General features: G+C 44.6%; 1 protein-coding gene across 3 annotated transcripts in view; it reads right to left on the bottom strand.

Moving 5' to 3' along the window:
- Positions 1-24,343, bottom strand: part of TGFBRAP1 (transforming growth factor beta receptor associated protein 1) — a 68,734-nt gene extending 44,391 nt beyond the window's left edge. The window contains exon 1 of one of the 3 annotated variants that reach the window (XM_045053986.1): positions 24,158-24,343. The gene's annotated coding sequence lies outside the window, so the exon portion shown is untranslated. Of the gene's footprint in view, positions 1-16,998; positions 17,144-17,299; positions 17,323-24,157 lie in introns of those variants that run through there. The other 2 variants (XM_003983878.6, XM_023251547.2) reach the window with 2 other exon arrangements.
- Between the last annotated feature and the right edge of the window lie 60 nt (positions 24,344-24,403).

Genomic DNA, 24,403 nt, shown 5'->3' with positions numbered 1-24,403 from the left:
GATAATTTTTTTTTCCCATTTCAACACCAATGAATGGTAAGTCTCTGAAAGCTAAGTATTATGGAACACTTCTGCCTTCACTGATTCATTAATAAAGACTACCCTTTAAAATGGCAAGATACGGGCGCCTGGGGGGCTCAGCAGGTTAAGCGCCCCACTTCGGCTCAGGTCGTGATCTCACGGTTCGCGGGTTCAAGCCCCATGTCGGGTTCTGTGCTGAGAGCTCGGAGCCTGGCGCTTGCTTTGGATTCTGTGTCTCCCTCGCTCTCTGCCGCCCCCCCACCCGCTCCCACGCTTTCTCTATCTCTCAAAAGTAAACAAATAAATAAATAAATAAATAAATAAATAAATAAATAAATAAAATGGCAAGATAGAGTGATTCTACTGTTTAAACTGTGAATTGTACCTTTCCCTTTGCAGAAGGAATGGGAAACAGGCCTCGGGCACTCAGAAGCAAGTTCCTCGATGTAACTCTTTGAAGGTGTAGTGTCCATACATAATCCTAACCTGTCTTCACTTCGCACAAGGGATAAACTAAACACATCTGCGGTGAAGAATACAGGAAAACAAACACACACCTCATATTTAGTCTAACTACGGGGTGGGCAGAGAAGGAGGCAGGGGAGAGGCAGAGCTGTAAGAAAAGCATCTGGTTTATTAAAAAGTCACGGTTTTACAGTATTGAAGAAATGCAATAGTGTTTCACTACCTGGTAACTACAGCTCCTCAAGTCTTGCTAAAGTTCCCTACAACAGGCCTTTAAAAAACATTAAATGTAGTTTCTAAGAAGCGGGAGACTGATGTCAGCATCATGGTGGTTAAGATGTTCCTCCCTTTAGCCCCCTTTTTTCAGTAACAAATTACACGTTCATGCACAAAGGCCCCTTGATGGGTGTTGGAAATCATTAAAAAAGAACCCAACAGAAATTCTGCTGCTGAAGAGCTCGGTGAGTAAAATGAAAAATGCAATGGGTGGGCGGGGGGCGGTATGCCTGGGTGGTTCAGTCGGTTGAGCATCTGACTCTCGGCTCAGGTCATGATCCCAGGGTCGTAGGATTAAGCCCTGCAACTGGCTCTGAGCTGAGCATGGACCCTGCTTAAGATTCTCTCTTTCTCCCTCTGCCCTCTCCCCCACTTGACCATGTGCTTTCTCTCTCTCTCTAAAAAGAAAAATGCAACAGAGCATCTGCAGTAAGGAGGACGGAGGCCAGAAAACGTGGGCTAGAGGGTGAGGATTCTCAAACAACCCAGTTAGGGGAGGACAAAGAGGAGAGAATGAAGAGTGAAGAAAGCCTAAGTGATCAATAGGATTCCTTCAAAAGAACAAATCCTGGAAAACCTGGAGTTTCAGAAGGAGAGAGAGGAAGGAGCACAAAATTATTTAAAGAAATAATAGCTGAGGATTTCCCAAGCCTGGGGAGAGACTGGGACATCCGACGTCACAAAGCAAACAGATCACCCTATTATCTCAATACAAAAAGACACATTACAAATGAAACTGTCAAAACTTAAGGACGAAAGGAAGAACTCTAAAAGCAGACAGGGGAAAAAGCACTGTAACCTTCAAAGAAACCCCATTAGGCTATCCAGGGATTAATGCAAAAAGACACATTACAAATGAAACTGTCAAAACTTAAGGACGAAAGGAAGGACTCTAAAAGAAGCCAGGGGAAAAAGCACAGTAACCTTCAAAGGAACCCCATTAGGCTATCCAGGGATTTGGGACTTACCCCTCACAGGCCAGGAAAATCTTTCAACTGAGGAATGGACAAAGAAAGTGTGGTATATGTATATACAATGGAATATTATTCATCCACGAAAAAGAAAGTAATCCTGCCATTTGTAACAACACGGTTGGATCTAGAGGGCATCACGCTAAGTGAGATCACTCAGAAAGAGAAAGACAAATACTGCACAATCTCACTTGTATGTGGAATGTAAAAAAGTCAAACTCATAAACAGAGAGTTAAATGGTTCTTAGCAGACGCTGGGGGTGGGGGAGCCGGGGAGACGTTGTTTAGGGCACAAACTTGGAACTAGGGGATAAATAAGTCCTGGAGAACCAATGCACAGCTTCCTGATTATCAGCCACACTGTATTATGAACTTCACAGCTGCTGAAACAGAATCACATGGGGGTTTACTGAAAGCTGAGAAAGTAACATTCTAATACTTACAAGTGGTTTATTCCTTTATGCAGCAGGGAAGTTTTCTCCATGCTCTCACAGGATAAACTCACTTAAAAATAGAAATCATGGGGGGCGCCTGGGTGGCTCAGTCGGTTGAGCGTCCGACTTCAGCCAGGTCACGATCTCGCGGTCCGGGAGTTCGAGCCCCGCGTCAGGCTCTGGGCTGATGGCTCGGAGCCTGGAGCCTGTTTCCGATTCTGTGTCTCCCTCTCTCTCTGCCCCTCCCCCGTTCATGCTCTGTCTTTCTCTGTCCCAAAAATAAATAAACGTTGAAAAAAAAATTTAAAAATAGAAATCATGAAAACAAACTATAGGCCATGCTTCTCCTGATTATCATTAAGTCCAACTTGCTGGGGTTGAAGTCAGAGAGATTTTAATTCACACTTTATTATGGGATCTCACACTGACTTGAAATTTCAACTTTCTGACAGAATGTCACCTTAAAAGAATGGTTATTAATTGAAAGATCAACTTTTTTTTTAAGGTTTATTTATTTTTTGAGAGAGAGAGAGAACAAGCAGGGGAGGAGCAGAGAGAGGGAGACACAGAATCCGAAGCAGGCTCCAGGCTCTGAGCTGTCAGCACAGGGCCTGAAGCAGGACTCGGACTCACGGACCGTGAGATCATGACCTGAGCCGAAGTCGGACGCTTAACCAACTGAGCCATCTAGGCACCCCGAAAGATCAACTTTTTAATATTTTTTTCAAAACTGCACAGTACAGACCTGGTGAGGGAAAGAGACTTAAAAGTATTAGTACATTCACGGGCAACAGTTTAAATACAGATACCATTATATATGCAACAAACACTTCTCAGGGTACAACAACAGCAAAAAGGCACTCTTCCATTTTCCAGGAGTATCCCCATCTTATTAAGGAAAAAGGACGAGGAAAAGAAGCATGTAACAGTGCAAAGCAATATGTAATGACCAAATGAACAAAATTAAAACATTAGCAACGACTTTCCACCAAACTGAGGGCATACACATGCCACGGGTGACATCAGAATCCAAGCGAGCATCCTTATAAACACTAGTGGAAAAATACTAATTTTCTTGTGCAGGTGTACAGAGAAAATTGTCTTTTAGCTCATGACTGTAGCCACTGGTGAAGGGCCTTCCTGCTTTAGCATCTTGCCTCGGGTTCTTTAGGCTTCTTAAACCTCAGCTCAAAAGTGACAATCCCGTTCTTTCTGCTACATACCGAGCTGGGCAGCAGAGACTCATAAGCCTCAGAAATGTTTTCCGTGTTTTTGACTTAAGACCTGTGACAACAGTTAGACAGGCTTCTGGGAGCCCAGGAGAGCTGATTCGGATGAGTTTATATGCAATGCAAGAGTACCGGCTAGGTTCTGCTTTCATGGGCACTGTCTGTCCCATAAAGCAAGCACCGTGTCCATATGGCTCTCTTAGCAAGTTCTACCAAACATTTAGGAATCAGATAATACCAATGTTAAATAATAAATCTTCTGGAGAATTAAAAAAAGGGGGGGGGGGTGGAGGGGGCACATATCCCACTTCATTTTATAAGCCAGTATAAAGTAGAACTGTAATATCCAAACCAGATAAGGACGTGGGAAGAAAGAAAATCCTAATCATTCTCACTTATAAATCAACATGCTAAAGTATTAAATATTAGCACACCGAATACACAGACACACAGTATGAATAAGATGGCATGTGATACTGCCATATCACATGCAGTAATAAAATCTGTTGGTTTAATTCACATTTCCAAAATAAAGGCAAAAAGCATAGAACAAGGAACAAGACTATTACCATCTGTTTGGGGTAGATTACATCCCCCCAAATATGTTAAAGTCCTAACTCCCATTACTTGCAAACAGGACCTTATGTGGAAACAGGGTCCTTGCAGATGATCAAGTTAAGATGAGGTCATTAGGGGGGTGCCTGGGTGGCGCAGTCGGTTGGGCGTCCGACTTCAGCCAGGTCACTATCTCGCGGTCCGTGGGTTCGAGCCCCGCGTCAGGCTCTGGGCTTATGGCTCGGAGCCTGGAGCCTGTTTCCGATTCTGTGTCTCCCTCTCTCTCTGCCCCTCCCCCGTTCACGCTCTGTCTCTCTCTGTCCCAAAAATAAATAAAAAACATTGAAAAAAAAAATTAAAAAAAAAAAAAAGATGAGGTCATTAGGAGGAGCCCTAAGACAATGTGACAGGTGTCATTATAAACAGGAAATCCGGACGCAAAACGGACACACATAGCAGAAAGACACGTGAAAACACAGGGAGAAGGTGGCCACGTATAAGCCCAGGAACGCCTGGAGCTACCAGAAACAGGCGAGAGGGCCTGCAGCATAGTGTCTCTCAGAGCCCTCAGACACCCGGACCTCAGACTTTTCTACCTTCCAGAACTGTGAGGCAATAAATGTATGTTGTTTATTTTTTTTAATTTTTTTTAATGTTTATTTATTTTTGACAGAGAGAGAGAGAGAGAGAGAGAGAGAGAGAGAGACAAAGTGCGAGCAGGGGAGGGACAGAGAGGGAGACACAGAATCCGACGCAGGCTCCAGGCTGTGAGCTGTCGGCACGGAGCCCGATGTGGGGCTCGAACCCACAAACTGTGAGATCGTGAGCTGATGCGAAGTCGGACACTCAACCAACTGAGCCACTCAGGTGCCCCTAATGTATGTTGTTGAAGCCACCCAGTCTATGGTCCTTGGTTACGACAGGCCCAGCAAACTAATGCACCATCTCTACTCAACACTGTGCATGGGGTCTTTGCCAGTTAAAAAGGAACAATTGTATAAAACTGAAAACAAAGACACAACACTATAAATATTTATAGATGCTATCATTGTTTACATGGAAACTCACAAATCTATTAGAATTACTAAAATTTTAGAAATGTCCTTTATATATATTATATATAATATATAATGGAATATTATTAGTCAGCTGTAAGAAATGATATCTTGCCATTTGTGACAACATGGACGGACCTAGAGGGTATTATGCTTAGTGAAATAAGTCAGACAGAGAAAGACGAATACCACGTGATTTCACTTACATGTGGAACCAGAGAACAAAAGCAAGCCTCCCCAAAACACAAAACACAGAGACAGAACCGTGAAACAAACTGGTGGTTGCTAGAGGGAAGGGGATTGGGGGGGATGGGCGAAAAAGGTGATGAGGATTAAGAGGTACAAACTTCCATTTACAAAATACATTAGTCAAGGGATGAAAAAGTACAGCATAGGGAATACAGCCAATAATATTGTAATAACGTTGCATGGTGACAGATGGTGACCACACTTGTCATGGTGAGCACTGAGTAATGTACCGAATTACAGAATTGTGAAATCATTATGTTGCACACTTAAAACTAATATAATATTGTGTGTCAATATACTTCAGTTAAAAAACAAACAAAATGGTGCCATCACGTTGAAATCAGGTGAGTTTTTTATAAAGTTAAACATGCATTTATCCTGTTATTCCACAATATTACTCTGAAGATTTCCAGTTCTCTTGAGTATCTATCAGTATCTGCAAAAAGACTTTTATGAGAATGTGCATAGTAGCTTTATTCATAATAGCACCAAACAGAAAACAACTCAGTTTCACCCATTTGTACCCATTTCTATGTGGGGTGTTCACACAACTTGGAAGTAAAAAGGAATAAACAACTGCTAGGTAACAACACAAATGAAACAAAAAAAGTATACACATACTGTATGTTTTCATTTATATGAAGTTCAAAAGTAGGCAAAACTCATCTCTAGCGACAGAAATCAGAACAGTGTTTACCTTGGAGAGAAAGGGGTGACCAGATGGAAAGGGACACAAGGAAACTTTCCGGGGTGACAGAAATACTCAAGATGTTGTTTGGGGCATCGGTTACACAGGTATATACATTTGTTAAAATTCACTGAGCTGTACACTTAGGGTCTGTGTATGCAATTCCAGTAAAAATTCTCACTGGTGTGTGTGTGTGTGTGTGTGTGTGTGTGTGTGTGTGTGTGTGTGTAACTCAAAAAGCAGATTATAAAATTCATATGGCAGAGGAAGGGCAAAAAAAAGCAAGACACTTCTGGAAAAGATAAGTAAGGAGACCTGACTCAACAGACAAAATGTAATGTAAAGCTATGGCTATTAAGATAACAGGGTACTGGTATGAGGCAAGCCTAAGAGAACAAGTCTGGGTGCCAGAAACTGACGTGCGCATACGTGCGCATACGGAATCATGAACTATGACAAGAGAGGCACTGTATATCATGGGGTGTATATAGAGTCTATACGTGTTCAGTGATCAGTGCAGGATAGCTGGATATCCACAAAGAAGGGGAAAAAAAAACCAACTAGATTCCTATCGTATACCATGTATTGAAATTATTCCAGATGGATTAAGATACTTAGGTATAGATCTTTAAAACTTTGAGAGGTAAATATGGAAAACAATAGTTTCTGATCTTGGGGCAGGGAAGAATTTCTAAAATAAGATCTAAAAAGGGGCGGCTGGGCTGCTCAGTTAAGCGACTGACTTCCACTCAGGTCATGATCTCACAGTTCGTTGATTTCAAGCCCCGCGTCAGGCTCTGTGCTGACAGCTCAGAGCCTGGAGCCTGCTTCAGATTCTGGGTCTCCCTCTCTCTCTGCCCCTCCCCTGCTCATACTCTGTCTCTCTCTCTCTCTCTCAAAAAAAAAAATAAATAAAATAAATAAATATTTTTTTAAAAATATCTAAAAAAAGCAGAAACCCCAGGAAAAAAGTTTGTTCGCATTAAAATGTAAAACCTGTGTTCTTCAAAAGACACCCCAGGGGCGCCTGGGTGGCGCAGTCGGTTAGGCGTCCGACTTCAGCCAGGTCATGATCTCGCAGTCCGTGAGTTCGAGCCCTGCGTCAGGCTCTGGGCTGATGGCTCGGAGCCTGGAGCCTGTTTCCGATTCTGTGTCTCCCTTTCTCGCTGCCCCTCCCCCGTTCATGCTCTGTCTCTCTCTGTCCCAAAAATAAATAAAAACGTTGAAAGAAAAAAAAATTAAAAAAAAAGACACCCCAAACAAAGTGAGGAATTAAGATGGGAAAAGACCCTGATGTCACATATCTGACAATAAAAGATCCCTGGATGATACAGGGAACTCCTACAGAAAGAAAGTAACAGCAATCTCATAGACGAGTGAGCAAGACACGTGAACAAGCGTCTCACAGAAGAGGAAACATGGTCAACAGACATGAAAGAATGCTCAACCGGATTCATCATCTGGAGTTGCAAATTATAACTACCATGAGACTTCATTTTATACCCATGAAACTGACAGAACATTTGATATCCGATGACAGCAGCTGCTTGCAAGAACACGGAGCAATCACTCTCTAACGTGGCTGGTGGAAGCTTCTAAACTGGCAAGACCATTCTGGCATTATGCAGAAGCCCTTGACATTGGGAGTAAGACAGGGACTCTACTTTTAGGCATATGCCCTACAGAATTTATGTTTACCACACCATAAGCAAGAACGTTGGCTGCAATCTTCTTTGAGAGGGAAGCTGGGAACTACTCACATTCCCTGGACAGGGTGGAATACCCAACAGCTGGACAGCCAGAGGTGCAGCTATCCACAGACATCGATCTCAAGCTCAAGGGCAAGTCGCTGAACACTCTACACTGAATGATAGACAAGGCTCTGTATGACTCAAAAACCTGACCATCCATCTAATAAAATGTTTAGGGTCTCAGCCCTACATAGTCAGACCATAAAGCAACGTAAGGGAATGATAAACACAAATCTAGGGAGGCTACATGGAAAATAAGGATAGGCTGGGTTTCAAAGGTATTAACGATGTTCTGTTTCTTACACTGAGGTTGCTTTTATTATTACTCCCTATATCTTAATCCAGACTGTAACTATTTCTTTAAGGTTATTAAATAGTAATTAAATTACATGTGCATACACACACACACACACACACACACACACACACACACACTAAAATTCTGATTGCCTCAAACCAGCTTACTGTGGAAATAGATACAGAACCTCAGCTTAATAAATTCGGTAAGATTCACAGCATGCATGTTCCTTGTTTAAAATGGCACCAATGAAAACATTTATCACAGATGTAAGTGGTTTACTTACAGTTTCTCAGTTCATCTAAACCCAGTGCTTACTTTACTGTACCCATATTTACAAAGTTCAATCGAGGGCAACCTATCAGGTATTTTCCACAAATCCCCCTGGATTCTTAGAAGGCAGAGGAAAATACTAACATGTGACGGAATGCCCAAGAAGGTAAATGCCCTGGACAGGGTTGGTATTTGCACCTTCTGGAGTTCCAGCTTCCAAGAGGCCAGCCTCTTACCTTCTGGACCTCTCCCTAGCCTCAGTTTTCATACAAGTACAGCTGACGCTTGAATAACCCAGGTGCTACCCCCGCCCCCCACCCCCCCGTGCCAGCACAACCCAAAATCCATGTGGAACTTTTGACTCCCCACAAAACTGAATTACTAGCAGCCTACTGGTGACCGGAAGGAAGGCTTACAGATAACATACTCAGCAGATGTACACATATTTTGTATGGTATATGTGTTATATACTGGATTCTTACGATCAAGTAGGCTAGAGAAAAGAAAATGTTACTAAGAAAATCATAAGGAAGACGAAATATATTTACACTACAGCACTGTATTTGTGGGAAACCATCTGAGCGTAAGTGGAACGGTGTAGTTCAAACCTGTGCTTTTCAAGGGTCAACTGTAACTCCACTCTTATTTTTCAACTGGGTGAAGACTGGTATTACTAACTGCCTCGTTCCCCTTTTCTTTTTCTCTGCACTAAGTCTCACCAAGGCCAGGCCTCGTTTTAAAAAGTCAAACAGAAAGAATAAGCGTGGAATAAAAGCCAGGTTTGAAGCAGATCATCTAGATGTAGAGAGTGGCTTGTAGGTCCCACATTACAAGATTAAAAAAAAAACAAAACAAAAACACATATAGAGACCCCTGACAGAAAGAAAGAAGGAAATACATTCTGCCACAAGAAGGCCATGACAAAGGGACACTTGCTAAGATCAGATCTTTTCCAGTAATTATTATTCTTGAGCCAAAAGAATGACGCTCTGTTATCTCTGGTCACAGAATGTGCACAGAACAGGAGTACAGCCTTAAGGTGGTGAGGGTATCCTGTGCGTCTACAAAAAAAAAAAAAAAAAAAAAAAAAAAAATCTCACATCGGAGGGTGACGTCCACACTTGAAAACGAAGCAAACTCTTGAGTGCAGCTAAATGTGCCCCAAGGAGCCATCACTAAACTCAAAAACTCACCAACGTGTATGACAGCCTTTTAGCAGGAGATGCTTTCCTATGAACAAGCTAAGGATTAATTCTTCCTCTACATTTTAAAAAGGACACTCTACCTAAACTCAGATTTGCTATTTTTCTCAATTCATATTAATTTCTTTTGAGTGTCTGATGGTCCATTGTGAGCGAACAGAGATCCAGCGGTCATCCTTATGTTTGGGCCGAAGGCAGAGCAGGTTTGACGTCATACATGAGGAAGGGCAAGGACGTGGATCTCATGCCTAAAACATCACTATACTGTCCTTAAAACACTTCACCGAGTATACCACTGCCTAAAACATGAACTCCAAACTCAGCATAAGATAAGCAGCCCTTAAAAATCCAACTCCAGCCAACCTTTCCGCTCTTATGTATAAAGTTATAGCTATTAACCTCTTCATATTATCCACATTAGTCTCCTGTTTTATTATTATGTAGCTACATTTGGTTCTGAATTCTTGAGTCCGCTAGCTGCTGCGAGTGTCCAAGGTGCTCTACAAACCAACCAGTTGTGAAGAGGGATCCTGAGCCCAAACTACTCTCTGGGTACCTTTCCAAGGGACTGAAACCATTAGTCAGAAAATAGTTATCATTGACTACAATGGTTTGTTTGAATTTAACAACATAATAATCCGTAAGGTAGAAAACACTGCCTCATTCCCACTGGCCAAATCTAGTCATTTGCACACATGCACAGAAGTAATACGGGGTCAAGTCGGTGTCGGACATGTGCATGGGGGGGACTGCAGACTTACCCGCAGCCCTTCACTGGCTGACCACAGGAATTCAGGCATCAGGTCGAAGTGTGCCTGCTTTCCTGAATATCCCTGTGATTTGCAGTATTTCTATAAAAAACAAGAACTTATAAAAAGTTTGTATTTTGCCATTTTAATAAAGGTCTTTCCTTTTACAGGGGGGGGGAATGTTTCTTAAAAAGTTTCTCACTCATCCTAGGTAAACATACTTATTAAAACTGTGAAGCCATAGGCTATAGCCAATACCTATTACAGGGGAAAAATCTGCGAAAAATAAAAAAAAAATCAGCTCTAAAAACCAAACCTAGAAAGGAGTAAGCAAAGCCATCATCCATTCTCACACTCTTGGAGAGGGGGTGGGAGGGAACACAGAGCCTTCCAGGCTTCATCAGCTGTTTTCAGCTCCATGTCAACGGGTCATGACGTTGGTCCCCTGTGATCAGGAGAGACAGTGGAAGTGCAGAGGGCAGAGCTGACAGCACAGCATCGCGGAGGGGAGGAAGGGTCCAGAAGGGAGTGCTCTGCAACACAGCAAAACACTCTGCCTGATTCCTGTGACGTTTCAGGCTGGTCCTGAGGGATATTTCAGGTGGGAAAAGTTAGAAGCCAGTGCAGAGGCCCATTTTCTTGGTCCCAGCCATGGAGGCTGACCTGATGCCTGGACTGGGCCAGCCAGAAACATTAAGAGATGGACTCGGGTGGGTGGAGGGCACGTGCTGGTGCCAGCCCCACTCGGGTCAGCTTGCTTCCTAAAGCAGAAAGTGTGGGCAGTGGCTTGGGACCGCTGTTCAGTGTCCAGCCTCTGTCTCTGTACCTGGTGGCACTGAACACCAACCCTGACCCGCCCATCCTCCTCCCTCCCACCCCACACTCATCGTGGCCATCAGGCAGAGCAGGTAGGTGGGACTGGACACTCACTTCTCCTCTGGCCTGGAAACGTCTATTTCCTATGTTATGTTCCTGAACGAATGAACAGCCAAGTCACAGACTGAAAAAGTCTCTCTTGGGTGGGAAAAGGCAAATCTTGCTAGCCAAAGTTCTTCCACTGCAAGCTACCTTCAGATGCTTTCTTAGTGCTGAACTGGCAAAATAAAATGTTAATTGTTAATTGTTAATTGAAGTCCCCCACTAAAAATAAAGTGCTAAACACCCCCAATTCCTATGGGCGCTGACAATCGCCTTTAGTCCGCAGATGTAAGATGTTCAATTAAAACACACCGGTGTCTCCAAACTTTAGTTCACACCTGAAAGATGAATTTTGGTAGCCTTGTGGGCCAATCAGCATTCTTCTTGGGATATAAATTGACTCTTAACTACAATTGAGATCAAGAAAAATATATGACTTATCTTACTGACCACTCTAGAGTCAGATGAGCTTTGATAGGGCTCGAAGGCTCCTTGACAATGACTTTATTTACTTATTTTTTATTTTTTTAATATAATTTATTGTCAAGTTAGCTAACAGACAGTGTATACAGTGGGCTCTCGGCTTCAGGAATAGATTCCCACGAGTCATTGCTTACGTACAATTTTTTAATGAAAAGAAATCTTGACATTTTTGTTTTTTAAACTGCAAATTGGCTCCTCTGACAATCTCCCCAAAATCCTCAAGGAATATAACAGGGTAATCAGGGGACTGTACATGTAGAAGCAAGAGAGGCACGATGGGGACAAAGAAGACATTTCTGTCCTGGCTCACAAGGGACACGGGCAAGGGGAATCATGTACTGGAGCCTGGGCAGAGTGTGAGGGATCCAGTAAAGTTTCAGCATAGTTTCTCCTGCTGTTTCGGGGGTGGGAGGTGGAAACATGGAGTGCATCCCCACATTAAGTCAAAATGTAATTGAGGCACGTCACCACTGTGGTATTCTACACAAACATCTATCACTGCAACCTAAGCGTGAGACAACACCAACAAGCCCACACTGAGGGACAGTCTACAAAATCCCTGACACTTTGAGAGTGTTAAGGTCATAAAAAATGAAGGCTGAGACCAAGGAGACATGACAACTAAATGCAATGTGGGGAAATGGGATCAGAAGCAGGACCATGGAACAGAAAACAGATGTCAGGGGAAAAACTGAACATAAGTAGAGCGTGTAGTTTGGTTAATAGCACTGATGTTAACATACCAGTTTTGATCACTGTACCATGATCACACAAGGTGTTAACAAAAGTGGAAGTTGGGGAAGGGTGCATGTGAGATCTGTACTATTTTCTCACTCTTCAGTAAGCCCAGAGTCACCTTCAAAACAGGAAGTTGAAAAGACAAACGTAATCCCAGTTTATTGGTTTATTATCTTGCCTTAATCTAACAGAGAATGAGAGACCTCCAAGAATGTCCTTTTTCTAGCAGGAAAGGAGACGCTCAGAATGCTCTTGAGTGTCTGTAACCAAACAGGACTTAAAGGAGCACACAATGGCCAGCACTCCAGCAGAACGCCCCGCGTGCCTCAGGCTACTGGGGCGATTTTACCAGCTGTTTTATGGAGTTACTTTTGGAAACGATTTTTCTCAAGTTTGGTGTCCTAGCTTAAAATGACAGGTATGGAATAATACCTACAAATTAAGTTTTGTTTTGGTTTTGTCCTGAGAATACATTTCAAAAAGGAGAGTTTTGGACTTTTGCTCATTTGAAGTACTTCTTCCCATAGACAAGTTCAGAACTGGGGTAAATGTGAGCTGATTCCCACTGGGTCCAAAATCTGATATCCTACGAGCTTCAGGAGAAGCAGGCAGGCGAAGGACTCTGATAGAGAACAGTAGGGCTTTGGGTCAGCAGAGCTGGAAAAGAGCAGAAATGTAACCTTCCAATGCCCTCTGTAAGAACTGAGACTCCAGGGCTAACCCAGCAAACAGTGGTAAGGCAAGCCTGATCCAAGGCAGGCATTCTCAGTGTTAATCTGGGGATCCTGAGCTCTCATGGCTTGGGCACCTGTTGACGATCTTAAAACCTCTGGGCCCAATGCGTCCTTGTAAAAATAGGAATTTGGACTGGACTACATACTTACTCTGTACTATTCTCAAGCTCCTCTGGAGGAAGGGTATTAATAACAGTACTGTAGGCGAGTACTGTAGGGTAGAGAAGACTTCCAGAATGCGCACTGGGTGCCAGACTCCGTATCAAGTGCTATCTCCATACTCACAAGGAGCCTACAGGCAAGTACTATCGTTATTCCATTCTGCAGGAGAGCAAACAGGCTTAGAAAGGTTAAACGACCATGGAGAGCTGATTCCAACCCAGGCAGCTTGACTCAAGAGCCCACACCCGGAAGCACCGTGCACACAGCCTGCCCAGGGGTAATGACTGCTCCACGTCTGGACTGAGGACGGGCACCTGCTCTACGGCCCCCTAAACAACTTTTGTCACAAATAACTGACTCCTACCAAATGGGGTTCAGTCTCAGCACTGCCTTGCTACATTTCAGGCACAGATACGATATCTTTACACTTTTCCCCACTAACCTAGTAATCTTATCAAAACAGGGTATGTGTTCGTGTGACGTAAATTGTTCTTCTGCAACGGCACCCCATGCTGGCCCCTGAATTCTTCACCAAGTTCTCATGGCCACCTGCTGAATGACTCAAACGTGAAATCTGCCAGGAATCAACAGCAAATTTGCTGACTTGTGCCACAATGTTTCCTGCTATCGGTTAGGACACTACCTGACAACCATTTCATGTTATCTTTGCACTCGTGTGACAGAGATAGCGTAAGACTAGCTACAGCACAGTAAACCTGCTCCAGTGACCCAAAAGTGTACCTGACAAAAGGAGAAACAAACAAAAAAACAAAAAACACAGCTAAGGTCTAACATCTCACTTGTCACCTTGATATTATCCTAGCACATACCTATATGTAACTATTCATAGTTGGTATCCTTTTCCTTGGCAACACTAATCAAAATTATTTAGATACGTGTAAACGTAACATACAAAAGTATATATATACATAACTACTTATATATACCACATACACCCACACGCCCTATATGCCCATATGTGGTATATAGACGTCATATGTATATATATACTACAAACATATAGGTATCTATGTATGCAGTTACACACACACACCATTGTGCATACACGTGGTGTGTGTATATATACGTATATACGTATACGTCCTACCATCAACAGTTATAACTGAAGGGATTTGGGAGGGGAAGGTGGGGGGAAGAGGACCAGAGTGGGAGTATGGGTCTCAAGGGCATCTCCTTTAGAGCACTTCCTCAATACCTTTAAACAGCCATAAAGAATTACCAAGCACCTGCTGGAAGCTAGGCAATTGGTCTCTTTCACATACCTTATTTTCCTGAGTCTTCAATTTACTCAACAGTGGTGGACTATCGAGACTAGATCTTGCTTTCAATTCTGCAAGATTTCACAAAATGCTCAATGAGTGTGCCTGTTCTTTTGCACGAAGCACCCAAGCTCGTCTGGGGCAGCCCCAAATTAACTCGTTACTTCTACATTCATTTAGTAGCCACGCGTTTTTTAATAAAGAAAAACGGGTCAGGTTTGCCACAGAGGAGATGAGTTGTAAAGTCCCGGCCAAATTATTCCAGCAGTATCCAAACACCTGGCCACTACCAATGATTACTTTAATGTATTTCTAATGAGGACTGGATTCAGACCAAGTTGAAGATGCTTAAGCCAATAAGGAAAATTCGCTCAAGTTTTCTTAAAGGATCACAAATGTTTAATATTAGCGTGAAGAAGCCATAGTAACTACTTTTTTTTTTCCTTTCTCCCTGACTACAAATGCTAGCCACGAATCAGGCCTAGAAAATGTAGCATTTTTAGAATAGTGAGCTCTGTGCTTTTAAAACTTGTCAACTAGAGGAAGATGCCCTGTTACAAGCTGCTGTGGCTGGAGGGTCAGGTGAGGCTGAAGCAGCCCAGAAGCTCGTGGTGGTTGGACAAGATCCCCGCCGATTGTCAGACCGCAGGGCTGCCATTCATGGTCATGAGTAGAGGAGGAAAGGCAGAGGACTCGAAGGCGAGGGGCACACCTCTCATCCGATTTCTTTGTAAAACGTATCCTGTGATGTGTACAGCAAAACTGGGAATTCAGAACCCACAAGGAGCCTAACCCGGAGTACAATACTCATTGGGTTGACAATTTCTTAGAGCATAAAACCACTGCTTTTCAGAGCTGAGAGACCTACAGCTCCAGATCCTTATTTATATTTCTTAATAATTTATCGAGCACCTACTAAGTGCCAGGCCCTGTGCCAAACGCACATTTTCTTGTCAGAACGCATGCAAGCTTTCCAATATTACCACTATTTTGATTGACGAAATCGAGACGCAGAACATCCAGTAAATTGTCCAAGGCTCACAGTTAGGAAGCGGCAGGCGCAGGGCAGCGGCAGCTCCCAGCGGCAGCTCCATATTCATTACCATCATGGAGCAGCTCTGTCCCCATTTCAGAGAGGAACTAGAGCCGGGGAAGGCTAGTTGTAGACAAGTTCCAGGGGATTCTGGTCAGTACTCTTCCTGGTGCCACACATCAAAGAGGCCACTTCAATGACTGCTGAATCTGCCCGGCTAGCAGAAATGGAAGGAAAAAAGCAAAGGAAGCAGCCAGCCAGAAGTTCCTTCCTATCTGACCCCAGCTCTGGGAGCTTCCAGCTGAGCAGCAGAGAGAAGCAAGTCCACCAGGAGGGAGCAGGGGGCACTGGCAGGCCCCTCCACGACCTCCATTCTGGTTCTGACTCGGGGTTGGCCAGCTCACACTGCCCTAGGACCCTCCTCACCCACTTCTGTCAGTGTCTTAACGTGTCACTAGAATCACAATGGCAGCCGCCTGCCCTCACTCTGGATGGACAGGTGCCTACCCACAAGCACTTCATTCAGGATTAAATCCTGATGGGACACGTTTTGACCCCAGCGCCCAACACAGTCCATTAGCAATAAAAAGCACTGTAGGAACCCCCATTTCCAGCAGCCAGATAGAATTCCCAGGGCGACTAGCCTGGGGGGCTTTCTCAGGGTCACCCAACAGGCCCTGGACAGAAGGAATGACAGGTGCACACAACTGAAGACCACAGCTTCTGTCTTGAAAGTCGTCCCCATATAACGCACAGGAGGCTGGCGGAGAACCCAACTTCAACCTACACCTCCAGACAGCAATGGAAAGGAAAACTCCCACAGGGATGGCACCTTCCAGCACCTGTGGTCTCTTCCCTCCTCCCCGACACACCCCTGCCCAGTCTCCCACTGCGGGGCAAAAATTCAGGCCCGAACGTGACCCGGAATTTGAACTCTCAAATCCCAAGAGCTCCAGGAAAACATCTATTAAAGCGACAAAACCATTCCTTACACCGGGTGGCGGGGCTTGGGGCGCCGGGGTGGAGTCCTGGGCTCCTCCCCTCGGAAAACCGAAAGCCTACCCCAAACCCGGGACTGGGTCCTTTTCGATCTGTCCCTACCCCAAACACACGCACACCCCACACCATCCACACCCGTTGACCCCACGCTTGGGCACATCTGCCCCAGCCCACACGCACGTGCACACCTGCTCACCCCCAACAAGCCCCCGGCCCCCCAAGCCTGCACACCTGCTCCCCGCACACGCGTGCGCGCGCGCGCACACACACACGCACACACACACACACAACACCCCTCTGCCGGCTCGCGCCCCCCCCGCCAGGCACCACCTAGCTGCGCCCCCCCCCGCAAGGCCACTGCCCTCCAGCCCACCCCGCTCCGCGCGCGCCCCGCCACACCCCGCGCCCGGCCCTGCCGTCTCCCTCCGCACTCACCGGCGCAGCGCCCGTCGGCCTCCGCCGTCCCGCGCAGACCCTGGGGCCTGGGGCCCCGTGCCGCCCGCCGCCCGCTCCCGGCCCGCCGCTCCTGGGCTGGCCCGGCCCCGCCGCCGCCGCCGCTTCCCGTCACGTGGGGCGGCCGCCCGGCGCCGGCAGAGGGCGGGAGCGCGGCCGTCCCCGCGCCGTCCAGCCCGGTCTGCGGCCCCCCGCCGCCCATCCGCCCCCGGGCCTGGAGCGACCCGGCTCGGCGCGCGACTCCCACGTGGGACCGCCCCCCTGGGCCTCAGTTTCTTCCAACCTGCCGGGATCACAACGGCTCCTGCCTCGGGGCGGTGCGCAGGGTCAGAGGAGTTAATTCGTGTAAAGCGCTTAGAACACTGCCTGGCACAGAGCGGGTGCTCCACAAATGCTGGCCCGGGACTGTTGTTAATGTATTTTCTCCTCCCCCACCGGCACGCAGAGCTTCAGGAAAACCCAGGCCTTGCCTGATTTGCTCACCGCTCAATGTCGGACACCGACACGGCGCTGGGCGGACTGTAGGCTCTCGGGAAATCCTGCTGAATGAATGAATGAAGCAATCAATCAAGGAGTCCTAGGAAAGGCCTGACCACGCTATCATCTGACAAAGTTGGGCTTGAGTTGACTGGCTGGTGGTGTTCCCTGTGGGGCTGAAATGTCCCGTTGGGCCTGCGCTGCCCACCCCGAGCCCACAGCTAATACAGGGCCCCTGGGGCCGAAAAGGAATCCCTAGAGAGAGCAGTATATTTGCATGAGGTATTTATTTTAAAAGGGAGTCCTGGGTCTATTTTATCCAATCTCTTTAGCAAAGTCCATCAGCTCTTCCAGCCACAATGAAGTATCCTGGGGTACCATGAATCCATGAACCTCTCTTTTCAACATATACAATCCAATTTTAAGATGAATAAGGAAGCTCCCTCCAGATTTGTCAGCGTTCAATTATTAGCATATAAAAGGCACATTTTCTCAGTGATTTTCCCTGACTTTAGAACCCACCAGTGACCTGTGGCCTCAGCTTTCTTCTGGCCTCCCAGGGATTGTAAAACAAAGATGTTATCCTGAACCTGGAGGCAAATACTGGATTCTTCTTTTTCAAAGGGGAACAAATGACCCCGCAATAAAGTTAAATAAAGGAAATAAAGAACCATCAAGAAGCAATGTTCTGCGACCTGTCCTTCACCTTTCCCTTGTGAGTTCATGGCCACACACATGCCCCAACCCCAAACAGTGCTTGTTCTGCTCAGTGGTACCCATGTCCAGATGGGGAACGGGTTCCCCAGAAGTGTAGAGCTATGGCCAGCAAGTGCACTTCAAGGGCAAGCGGCAGTGAAGGGACGGATTCAAGTCTAAGGAGGCCAGCAGCCAGGGGAACCCAAGAGCAGGAAGGCATCAGAGCAAATGCAGCCCAGTCTCATTTTGCCCTGGCCCACGAAGAAAATGTGAGTGGTCGTCAGCTAATCACTGACCCAGCTGGGCCTAGAATTTGTGCTTCTCCATTTTAATCTACCATCGTACAGAGAGCTGCACAAAACTAGCTGCAGAGGTGATATCTCCTGACTGCCAGATACTGGCCTAACAGCAATGACCTCATTTAAGCCTTGCCATATCCTTATAAAGTGGGCACTGTTAATTTCTCCATTTTAATTTTTTTTTAACGTTTATTTATTTTTGAGACAGAGAGAGACAGAGCATGAACGGGGGAGGGGCAGAGAGAGAGGGAGACACAGAATCGGAAGCAGGCTCCAGGCTCTGAGCCATCAGCCCAGAGCCCGACGCGGGGCTCGAACTCACGGACCGCGAGATCGTGACCTGAGCTTAAGTCGGACGCTTAACCGACTGAGCCACCCAGGTGCCCCAAATTTCTCCATTTTATAGATGAGTTGCCTGAGGCGAAGAAAACGGAATGATTTGTCCCAAATTCCATGGTAGTAAGAGTAGAGCGGGCATAAGAACCCAAAATTCAACAACATAGTGAACATCTGTATATATAAAATTAAATTCTATTGATTGAGTAGTTTATGGAACCCCTATGTTCTTGCCTCGATGTGGAAGTGAAAACGTGTATTAACAAAAAAGAGGGGAAAAGGGCAATTCTGAAATAATTATTTCCTTTATGAAAGGTTTACCATAGGATTCTTAAAATGGCAAGCTCCACATGCACACATTATTCCGTCTAACAACATTTGCTCTGGAACTTTCTGAAAAGTCCGTTTCACATATGACAGATACCTGGATATAAATAGCTGTTTCATAAGTGTGCAAGTATCTGCATCAGACTAATTCTAAATTCCTCATGTTGTTTTGATTGGTTACACTGAAGAAGAAATATCAAAGTCCTAAGTTTTGCAAAGGAATTATTAACCTCATTTATTAATATTTAGTAAATATCCCTAGGGCCCATACCAAACACGTTAGGCGTATTTCATAGAATATACAAAAGATGAAATCTAACAGATTAATGACAATTAAGAGTTGAATAGATACAACTGACTCCTTTCATAGTTCCCAGCTACTCCCCAAATTTAATATCCCCTATTACACCTCCTCACACTTCCTCTGGGTTCCTTACTTCCTCACTGGCTATAAGCTCCTGAGGGCAACTAATGTGGCTACCATGTTCTTGCTGTGTCTGTCTGAATGTGGGAAGCACTCGACCAGTTTTGAAAATTCCTGATGCTCGGGGCTGGGTTCAAGACCCGCCTTAGGCTCTGTGCTGACCGCTCAGAGCCTGGAGCCTGCTTCGGATTCTGCGTCTCCCTCCATCTCTGCCCCTCCCCCGCTCATGCTCTGTCTCTCTCTCTCTCTCAAAAATAAACATTAAAAAAAGTTTTTTTAATTCCTGATGCTCAATATTAATAAATTACGTTATTTTTAAAAGAGGCTCTTACTGCAAAGATTCTGTTGCTCTCATTTATAAGCAGACTTGCTGCGTACACCTCTCGAATGTTTGGGTATCATTTTAGAAGATGAAGTTAAGCAAAGAAAGGTTACAATAATGATTTTTGTTTTTATTTTAGCAGACAGAGCTCACTACACTATGTATCAGCTCATTTAAGGATACGTGCACATACATTCATATACCTATAATCTAGATTCAGTACAACAAACTTTTTGAACTATTATTCAAGTCAGCTATTTCTTGAGCAACTCCTATGTGCCAGGTACTATGGTAGAAGCTGCAGGGGATCCTGGAATGAAGAAGGCACAGCCCCCACCCTCAAGCAGCTTAATTTAGTGCGATGGTTTATAAAGTATGGTCGATACTCAACGGTACCCACATCATCTCCAAACCTGCAAATGCAAATTCTTGGGTCCCTACTCCAAAATTCCTAAATCAGAAACTGCAGGACAGGGCCCAGCAAACTGTTTTTCATAAGCTCTCCAGGTCACTCTAATACTCTCTCAATTTTGAGAAACCCTGAGTTAGTAGAACATGTGGAAGAAATACCCACCTAAACAGCCCCTAACGCAAAAAATAATGTGTTCTAGAAGTTGGGTGACAGGAGAGAACCCCCAAATGAAACACTGTTTCAAGGAGCTCATGAAGGGGTGACCTATGAGATGAGTAGTTTAAGTATGCAAACGCATCTTAATTATGATCTGATCGTAAAAGGAATAGGAAGTGACAATAAAACTATAGTCATTATTATTGTGGTACTGAAGGTAGTTATTTGAAATTCAAAGCAAAACTGGGGTTTTAAATACCTAAAAACAGGGGTCAAAATGTGAAGTATTCTTTAAATTGTTACATTCACTTTGAAGCTCCTTAATTTTATTTGTGCTCAGATATGTTTTTCACAACTAAAATATTTGGAACATAATGTGCTCGCTTCGGCAGCACATATACTAAAATTGGAACATAAGTATCTTATTTCTTTTTTAAGGTTTTATTTATTTTTGAGACAGTGCAAGCGTGGGAGGGACAGAGAGACAGGGACAAAGGATCTGAAGCAGGCTCTGCGCTGACAGCAGGGAGTCCGATGTGGAGTTTGAACTCACAAACCGGGAGATCATGACCTGGGCTGAAGTTGGACGCTCAACCAACTGAGCCACCCAGGTGCCCCTGGAACCTAAGTATCTTAAATATTACACTACCAACAAGAAGAATCAACACCCAAAGTTTTCAGTCCATATTTTGTTCATGACCCATTCATTCAACATTTACTGAGTACCTACTAAGTGCAGGCATCGTGTGTGCTAATGACCAGGTAAGAGATTCAAAGGAAATGTATGGACCTTGTCCCGGAAGAACTCATAACCCAGTGAGGTGATGATGCCAGGCAGGGAAGTGTTTGTTGATTTCCCTCAGTTTGTTCTTGTCAACTATAGGCACCAAGTAAAAATGTTAAAGAATAAAACCCTATGATCTTTGAGTAAAGGGAAAATTCTTGTATTACTGAACTTAAAAACTAGTGGCTACTAGTTCACACTCACAGGTAACAGCATAGCAGGAATGAACTTCAGTCTACAAACTCAAATGGGTAACAAATAGAAGTTTTTCTGTAACTGAGCTTTCTTTCTTTTTCAAGCCCTCACTCAGCTGCAGTGACAATAATCTTATCAACTGAGGCCCTCTCCCTTTCCCAGGGCTGTGTTAATCAGGTTGGGGAATTTCTGAAGTGCCGACAGGGGAAGCAAGAGATGTCAGGTCCTAGCATCACGGGGACTTGGAGATGTTCTTTGTCCACTGGGATATTTGGTTTTCAGTTTTATGGCTTCCGTATTGACAGGCCTGGCTTGAGGGTCAGGGAATGTCTGGGTTTTCTTGTTCTGGGATGAGGCAGAAATCTCTGTGAGGTGGCTCTTCAGCCTGGAATATTGAAAACATCACATCAGAACTTGTCAGAAATGCTAATTCTCCCCTACCCCAACTTCCTACATCAGAGACTCAGATTAAAGCACAGTCACCTGACCACAAATTCTCCGAGAATCCACTCTCCCAGGCTCTGCCCAGGATGGAGTGTGCCAGGCTTTACCAAATAGCCTCTCCTTCCTTTGGGGAGTGTTAGAATCTCATTCTACTTCCTCCACTCTGAATCTCGATGGTTTTATTTCTTCCCCAGGGGACACTCCCTCTAGAGATTTTTGATTCCGAGGCAACTGGAATTATCTTAACGGATTGTTTTTAAAGCAGAGAAGTACTTCTGGGAAACTAGGAAAAACAGGGAGAGAAAAGAACAGATCTTACCTCCTGCAAAACATTTTTGCTGATTAAAAGCTTGAGGCTTTGGGTTAGGTGATTGGTTCAGCAAACCACAGGGAGAAAGAGCCCAGCAAGAACCTATAATCACATTTTCAGACTCTTAAACTCAATTTTTTCCCCACCTACACCACCATCATGCCACATGCCTCCTTCGCTGACGGTCAATAGGCTACAACAAATCTCCAGGTAATGGCTACAGAGGAGGCACTTTACGGACTCCAGCTCCAATCTCAGCACAATGTGGGGTGGCCTTACAATTTCCATTTTACAGGTGAGGACACTGCAGCGGAAAGACATGGAATATCTGTCCTAGGTGAGTGCTGAAGCCAGGCTAGAACCCAAGTCTGAGCCACTCCAAAGCCTTCCCTTGGTCCAATTTGCTAGACTGCCTCATAATTATGGTCGAATACTTTCTAAAAACCAGCTACCAGTTAATGAGTACCCTGCTCTGTGCCAAGTGTGTTATATAATCTGTACTCCTTTGATAATTCTTCACAGATGTTAGCACAGCATTTGTTTCTGATAAGACTGAGGCTGAGAGACTTGAGTAACTCACCCAACGTCTTGTTTTGCAGCAGAACAAAATCTGAACTAAGTTCTAGTTTTCAAGGCCAGGTTCCTTCCAAGACAACTGCTTTTGCCATTAAAACAATGTGCTTTCCGGTGAAGGAAATGGGGATACCAGTCACACTAATTTCACTATTGTTAGGGAAACGTAGGGGTGCCTGGGTGGCTTAGTCGGTTGAGCCTCCAACTTTGGCTTAGGTCATGATCTCACAGTTCGTGGGTTCGAGCCCCGTGTCAAGCTCTGTACTGACAGCTTAGAGACTGGAGCCTGCTTGGGATTCTGTGTCTCCCTCTCTCTCAGCCCGTCCCCTGCTCACGCGCTCTCTCTCTGTCTCTAAAAATAGTTTTTACAAAATATTTAAAAAAAAGGAAATGTATTCAGATTTTGGTTATAAAATACCATGATCCTAATACCATGAAGTTAATGCACTTAACTCCAAATTAGAACATTCAAATGCCTGCCTCAACTCGGGTCTAAACTCTGTTCTATTTTGGGCAAGTCATCTTAAATGTCTTTCATTTCGATCAGCTTCCTCATCACTAATATGAAAGGACTGGGCTAACGTTTAAGTTTCTGCCCAGCTCTGAAATTCAATTTCTAGACGGAAGTAACATATACATAAATGATTAAGAAACATTGCAAAACATCTCCCAGCTTTGCCTTATCTTTTTAAGCTGGCACCTCATTTATTTCCCAACTTTTTCAAGGTTTATCTTTTAACATCCTCAGATTTGGTCACATTTTTTACTGCAATAATTTCCAATAAAATGATACATCATAGAGTATTTAGAATAAGCATTTACAACATGCCTGCAAGTTTAAGTGTTAGATGTGCCCAATGTTTTGGAACATGCATCTCTTCCACAAAAGATGAAAGAAGTAGAAAAGATGTCTTGAATTATCAAGGTTTAGATCATATTTGAACCTGCAACAATCCATTTAAACTACAACTGTTCCTTCATTGTAGTTATAAGTACAGAGAAAATGTACTTGTCATTTGTTCAGAGCAAATGTATAATAATATACATAAGTGTAGAGAAATTAGTGCAGAGAAAATGTACTTGTCAGTGTTGCTACTTCCTCATTCTCTGATCTTGAGCAAATTACCCTGTTTCCTCACCTGGAAAATAAGCATTCTAGTAATATACACCTCATCGTGCTGTTCTGAGGAGCAAGATTATCCATGTAAAATCCAGTACCTGGCACATCGTAAATGTCTAACAAGTGTTTAGCTGTTGTCTGTCACCTGCAGTTTCGTTATTTTCATATGCGAGGTCAGCTCGGAGTATTATTATTTCGGGGAATACTTGAGTGCCTACTATGTGGGAGGCCATGGGGTTACAAGGAATTAAAGTCTCTGGCCTTACCTCATATTGGAAGAGGATTAGGGGACAAAGAGGTCAAAAAGAAAAACTAAGACAATTTCAGAGGCGACCAGAGATATACTTTGGGTAACGGACGTCAGGCTGCCTCGCCTCTTTCCCGCGAGACTGCCCTCGGAATCCCTTTGGCCTCTGCCATTGGACGTCACAAGAAGCGCGACCAATCGTGACCCTCTCTGGGAACTTGGTTTTCCCCTCTCTTCTTGCAAGGCGTCAAACGCCAGTCGTCTC

Source organism: Felis catus, chromosome A3 (assembly GCF_018350175.1).
Source record: "Felis catus isolate Fca126 chromosome A3, F.catus_Fca126_mat1.0, whole genome shotgun sequence".
In the NCBI taxonomy this organism is placed as follows: Eukaryota; Metazoa; Chordata; class Mammalia; order Carnivora; family Felidae; genus Felis; species Felis catus.
Note: the sequence above shows the minus strand (reverse complement) of the source record. Positions and strands in the feature narration are given on the sequence as shown.